The following is a 6000-nucleotide window of genomic DNA, read 5'->3' as shown; positions in this document are numbered from 1 at the left end:
AACCAGAATAGACACCTTTATTCAACATTTATAAGACAGGAAATCATGGGAGAAAGAGGGGATGTCACATGCAGCAAAGTACTGGGATTTGAACTGTGGTCGGCTGCGTACATGGCATTAAACTCCGCTATGCCATAGCCACCCCACACTAGCTTTGTGTCCCATCAAGGCCACCCCGGTAAAAAAGTCCTGGATACGCCACTGCCATGAACACTGGGAAAGCTGCACCGATGAACTAGAAGCGACCCCTCCAGGGCTCCTGACTTTTTTCCTAGGAGCACAGTGGCCCCTAACTTAAAATTTTAGGAGCACAAGCAGAAAATTTAGGGGCGCACACCAAAATTGACAGATTTAATAAATGTTCACATTTCCTCTCATTTTCACTGTATTACTAATAAATACTTGCACAATAAATCCAGAAATTATGTTTTCAGTTCACATTTTATAATGCAGCACTTGACACAACATAACAAGAATATCACTCAGAGAGCAGTACTCCACCAAGGCTGCTCGGTTGATGTATAATTTCCGACAGATGAAAACTTTAATAAAAAATGACCTTATGCTGGCACAGGCATGTGTTATGCATGTGCACGTTATGTATGAAGACTAAATTGTGTGTAAATTACTCTTATAAAGGTCTGTTGATCAATTCATCACTTTTGGCAAGTCTTTGTTTTGCTAGTGTTAAAATAACAGTTCCCTTCAGGCTTTTATTGTGAAGATGTATTTTTAATGCTATGGGCTTTTATTTTGTAACCATTCCAAAGGCACAGGAAGTGTTCTCTGAGAAGAGGTTTGTTGACATGACAAAGACGCTGCCGGAAAGTCCGAAAATTCACAGAAGGATGAAACAAAACGCTTCCACGCTGTTGCAGTCTAGCAAAGGATGTGTCTAAACTTTGAAGCACCTAGCGGGGACAAGGTCTTACGGCGAAGAAATGAGGGAAGGACAGAAAGGCGAATTAGTGTTCAAAATAAGGCTGAACGTAAATAAAGGCTTTGTGAAGCATCAGGAGCTTCACCGTCATTCGTCCCCCCCTCTCACACACATTGGTCCGTCTTCTTCTTTGGTGTTCGTCTCCTTTCTTCTTCTTTTGGAGTTAATGTCGGTTGGTACTGTCAGCTACTGGGCTGAAGTGTGGAGCAGAAGTTTGCAAGCAACAAAAAATATTCAATAATTTTTTTTTTTAAAAATCGGCAAATTTACTGGTCACACACGCGCGAGTAGAAAATTTACTGGAACTGTCTCAAATTAAAATGCGACCATTTAATCGCAGTCTGCTGATTACTGGTCCGGGTCCATTTAAGATGGCGTCTGGGTCCGGATCCGGACCACGGTCTGCCACTTAGTGACCCCTGCCCTAGAGTGAAGACCTGGGCCCACCCAAGAAGCCGCCCTCCAGATGTGAGGACGTGGGCCCCGCCAAGGCCACTCCAGATAGAGGACATGGACCCCGCCTGCTCCGGTAAACCCAGCCCCGCCCCACGACAAGGACCTGGTGTTGTCTCTGGTTGCTCTCTGTTGGATGCCGTCAGCACCGGCGTCCCCCCTCCCTCACCCATAGTGAGTTCTGGCCCTAGCTGGCGTTATAGTTAGTGTTTCGTATTATTGTAAATAAAGCCTTGTTTAATTTCAGTCTGCCTGCCGTCTGCTCTGTGTGACTCTCACTTTGGGTTCACATTTTCCCAACACCGTAACAGAAAGTTTATCCAGAATGCACTTTTCCCCCTAAACTTGTCCAGAATAACTCAAACACTGCACAAAATGAGTCTAAATACATCCAAAATAACTCCGAAACTCACCAAAAATGATCAGAAATGTCTCCTAAATCAATCATTTTTTGCCCAAAATGACAAAAATGACTTCAAAATGACCCAAAATTGCCAAAATTAACCCGTTGCGCTTCAGTTGCGCTTCAGTGTCCCGCCCGCAGTAAACTTTGAGATCTGCATAAGCAATTTGCTAAATGTCTGAAACTGCAAACCCGATTATACAAACACTATACGCCGATGGAAAGCTTAGATTCTCATGAATCCGCCGGTATAAACCACTTTCAGATGTGATTACCACAGCGGATAATATAAACACATTTGTCCGACAAACAACGAATATCCATCCATCCGTTCTCTATACACGGCTTCAACGTACACAGCGCGACTCACATTTCCGGGTTCATTATTACACACAGATGAAAATATTCCACAAAAAACGGCCATAATCCAACCTTTTACATCCAGACGAAACAAGCCAGTAAACTATTTTGTCCAAAACATGTCTTGAAGTCGGTATATAATCCACGAATTGGTCATTTTCAAGGAAATGCACCTCGCGATGTGCGTCCAAAATTCCCTGTATTTCTCGTCATATTTTTATTTACAAATAGAATATTAGCGATTTTTTGTACTGAAAATGGCTGGAATTGACTGCAGCTTAAAGGGTTAACAAAATGTGTGTAACAAATACTCCTTCCATCATCTCTATTAGTTGTGACCAACCACCTACCAACATGCTGATATGAGCCTTAAAGTTTACCCAGAATGCACTTTTTAAAGTTTTCTCTGGTGAATGATCAGAAAACAGAAACACATCCAGGAAATCAGTGATTGTTTCTATGACATTAAACTGTTCACACCAGGATACATCCCATAATACTGATGATCACAGGTAGTTATCTAGAACATTAACTAAAATCAGATTGAGTGTTTAGATTGTGACACCTGGATGGATGTAAAAGTGATCTGGTTTCAGTTTTTCATGTGTTTTTCAGCCCTGAAAGTTTCATGTGTCTTTCTGCTGTAGTGATAAAACTATGAGGCTCAGAAATGAAGGAAAACGTATCGCAAAATGACAAGTTTGAACTTCAAGGGCCAAGTATGAAGGGGAAACTTTGCTTGGGTTCATTAAATGTAATGAAGTCATGATTCTGAGGAGGCCAGGTGAGCCGACAGGCTAACATCACAATGTGATTCTATATGAACAAAATGTGGAGCTAAACGAGGCTAAAACTCTGAATCTGATGAGAAGCATTACAAATTGCCTCCACAAAACAAACTGTGGGCTCTGACCTTTCCGAAAAGAATGTTTGCATTCAAACAGCAGAAAATCAGGGATTCAGAACAAAGACGTCCTTCACAGCTCATAAAGGCAGCGAGTGGAACATTAGCGGCCTTTAGCAGACGTTCGCCCTCGTCTTCGCGTCGCTTAGTTGTTCTTTGGTCATGCATGAATGTGACCGTTGTTCCTCCGTGTGAATGCAGCCGCTGAGCGCATTAGCTGATTCATGTGAGGAAGACGGTGTGTTTTCTTCATCAGCCTGAAGCAGGGGGAAGGAATTGTTGGCACCTCAGAGCCAGAAAATGCCAACATCACACAAAGCTCTGAGGATCGGCACAAACTGAGATGACGGACCGGCGTAGTAACGAAAAAATCCAGGAAGGTCTCTAATGTGACGCCTCCTGCCAGCTTCACATTGAGACGTGTCGTTTTCTGAGGAGACCTGGGGGGTAGTCGGTGGTTTTCTTGCTAATTACGCGCCATGCAAGTCTTTAGAAGTGAGAAAACCCTGATTATTTATGTCCCGGGTTCATGTAGCTGCAGTGAGAGCAGCTAATCAAACTGCCCTCCTGTGCTGCTACACTTTAGCAAAGACCTTTTACATATTTATTGAGCTTTAAAATGTCCTCTGGTTGCCTTTTGTTTTTCATGAAAAGAATCCCTTCAACGTGTTCTTGTATTGCCATCTTGCACTGCATTATAAAACTTCTAATTCTGATTCTTTTGAGTTTTCTGTCCAGAAATATTCCTAAATGAGAACAATCTGAACCCTCCCACACAGATCTAAACGACAGCTTGAATGCAGCAGCTGGAGAAGAAAGTCTCAAAAGACTTGTGGAAGCAGCTCTTTTATGGATGAAGCTCCTCCCGCTGCTCAGGTGCAGATGCTTTCCTGGATGATTCACTCAGATGTCAGCTGCAGGACGGATCTTCACACCTGTTTGGGTTTGTGAAGCCAAAACGATTCAGTTTGGAGCATCAAAGCGTGGACCAGCTAGGTTTTTCTTTTCTTTTGTTCTGGAAACATTCTGAGAAACTTCTGCAAAGTCATCCAGTGTAGAAGCTCTTCAGTTCCCAGAGTCCCCTTCCTAAAAACAAGATGAAGTTCTCTAAATAAGTTCTAAAGATCTTAAAGCACTGCTGGATTGAAAATGTTCTTCCTTTCTTGTCATGTGACATCATGGGAATGTTTTGTGGAGGAACCCTTGTTAATAAATCTCACTACTGGAACGTTTTATGAAACACTTTCTGTCATCTGAGGTTTTGTAAATCTCAGAAAATCAGCCTGAAGCTCCTGCAGGGCGAAGCTGAAGTTAGACATCAGGAAAGTTTGAGCTTCTGTCGGGAAAGCAGCAGGAGAGTCTGGAATTTGAGACGCTGTTGGAGAATTGCAGTGAAAAACATTCAACGTTAATAAATGTTTATACAGGGGTGTCAAATACGCGGCCCGTGGGCCAACAGCGGCCCTCCAGTAGGTCCAGTCTGGTCGACAAGACGACTCTGTAAAGTGTAAAAATTACAGAGAAGATATTAACTGTAAACTGTAAATTTAAAATAACTTTTAGTTGTTTTGATAATGAAATAAAATGCTAGATTGTTCATTGTTGATTTGTCATTTTGTGTCAAATTTTTGTCAAATTTTATCTTATTGTTGTTTTTTTTCCTTTTTTTTGATTTTAGGCATTTGTCTCATGTTTTTGTCATTTTGTTTCTCGTTTTTGTCTGTTTTTTGTCTCGTTTTTGCCATTTGTCGATTTTTTGTTGCTTTCTAACTTTTTTGTCCAATTTATTGTCTCTTGTTTCGTGTCGATTGTCTCATTTTTTTTGTATTTCCTTTTTGTCTCACTTGTTTTTTTGTCTTATTTTTGACATTTTGCTTTCTTCATTGTTTTGTGTATTGTTTCTGTTGTTTTGTGATTTTTTTTTATCTCGCTTGTGTTGTTTGTTTTTTTGTCATTTTGATTCTCGCTTTTTGAATTTTTTGTCAAATTTTTGTTGTTTGTCTGTTTTTTTGGTCATTTTCTTACTTTTTTGTCAAATTTTTTTATCACTTTATTATTTCCTGTTGTTTGTCTCATTTTTTTTGTCATATTGTGTCTCGCTTTTGTTGTTCTGTGCCTCCTTTTTGTAATGTTTTGTGTTGTTTTTTTTGTCGTTTTTTGTCTACCTTGTTATTTTGATCATAAAGTAAATATAATATCATTCAGTACCTTTTTGCACTAAAGCAAAGTAAAAATCTTGAGTTGTGGTTACTTCTAGGATGTTTTGCTGTGATTTTACTGCTCCAGTCCACTTGAGGTCAAGCTGGGCTGAATTAGCCTAGCTTAGCTAGACTGTATTCCCGTTATAAGGGATATACGGGACTACGGTCTAGCCCTCCTCCATTGACACATTTTGACAGGTCTTCAAGCTCCGAGCAGATCAGACCGAACCAATCAGAGCACCAGAGGCGGGAGTTAAGGATGCATCATCTACAGGGCCGAGTTGGCGACCGCAACAGAGCGAGGTTTCTCTCGTGCGCTTTCCTCTGTTTTGCACGGGCTGAATTTGTCCTTAAAACCTCAACAAGAAGCAGCTCTTAAAGCTTTTCTTTTTAAAAAGGATGTATTTTTAATTCCGGCAGGCTGTATGATAGAATGCGTAATGCTGCCCTCCACTGTTGAAAGGGAGAGCTTAGATTTTCCTCAGGACCCCTGTACGGCAAAGGAAGCTGTTAAAACTACAAAACATCATGGCGGAAAGGCAATTGTTAGGTCGCTTAGTGATTGCGTCACACATGTGTTACGCTGATTGGCTCTCTCCAATTCAAGCTGTGATCGGTAGTCCCGCCTCTGGGCTAGATTTGGTTCAATGGAGCAGTTCCAGACTGACTTTATGTGTATTTGTAATACACAATATAAAGGCTGTCTGGTCCCTAGGCAAGGGCTGAATGTGGCCTTGAA

The sequence above is a fragment of the Acanthochromis polyacanthus genome, chromosome 17 (genome assembly GCF_021347895.1).
Source record: "Acanthochromis polyacanthus isolate Apoly-LR-REF ecotype Palm Island chromosome 17, KAUST_Apoly_ChrSc, whole genome shotgun sequence".
NCBI lineage: Eukaryota > Metazoa > Chordata > Actinopteri > Pomacentridae > Acanthochromis > Acanthochromis polyacanthus.
The sequence above is the reverse complement of the archived record's forward strand: the minus strand, read 5'-3'. Positions refer to the sequence as shown.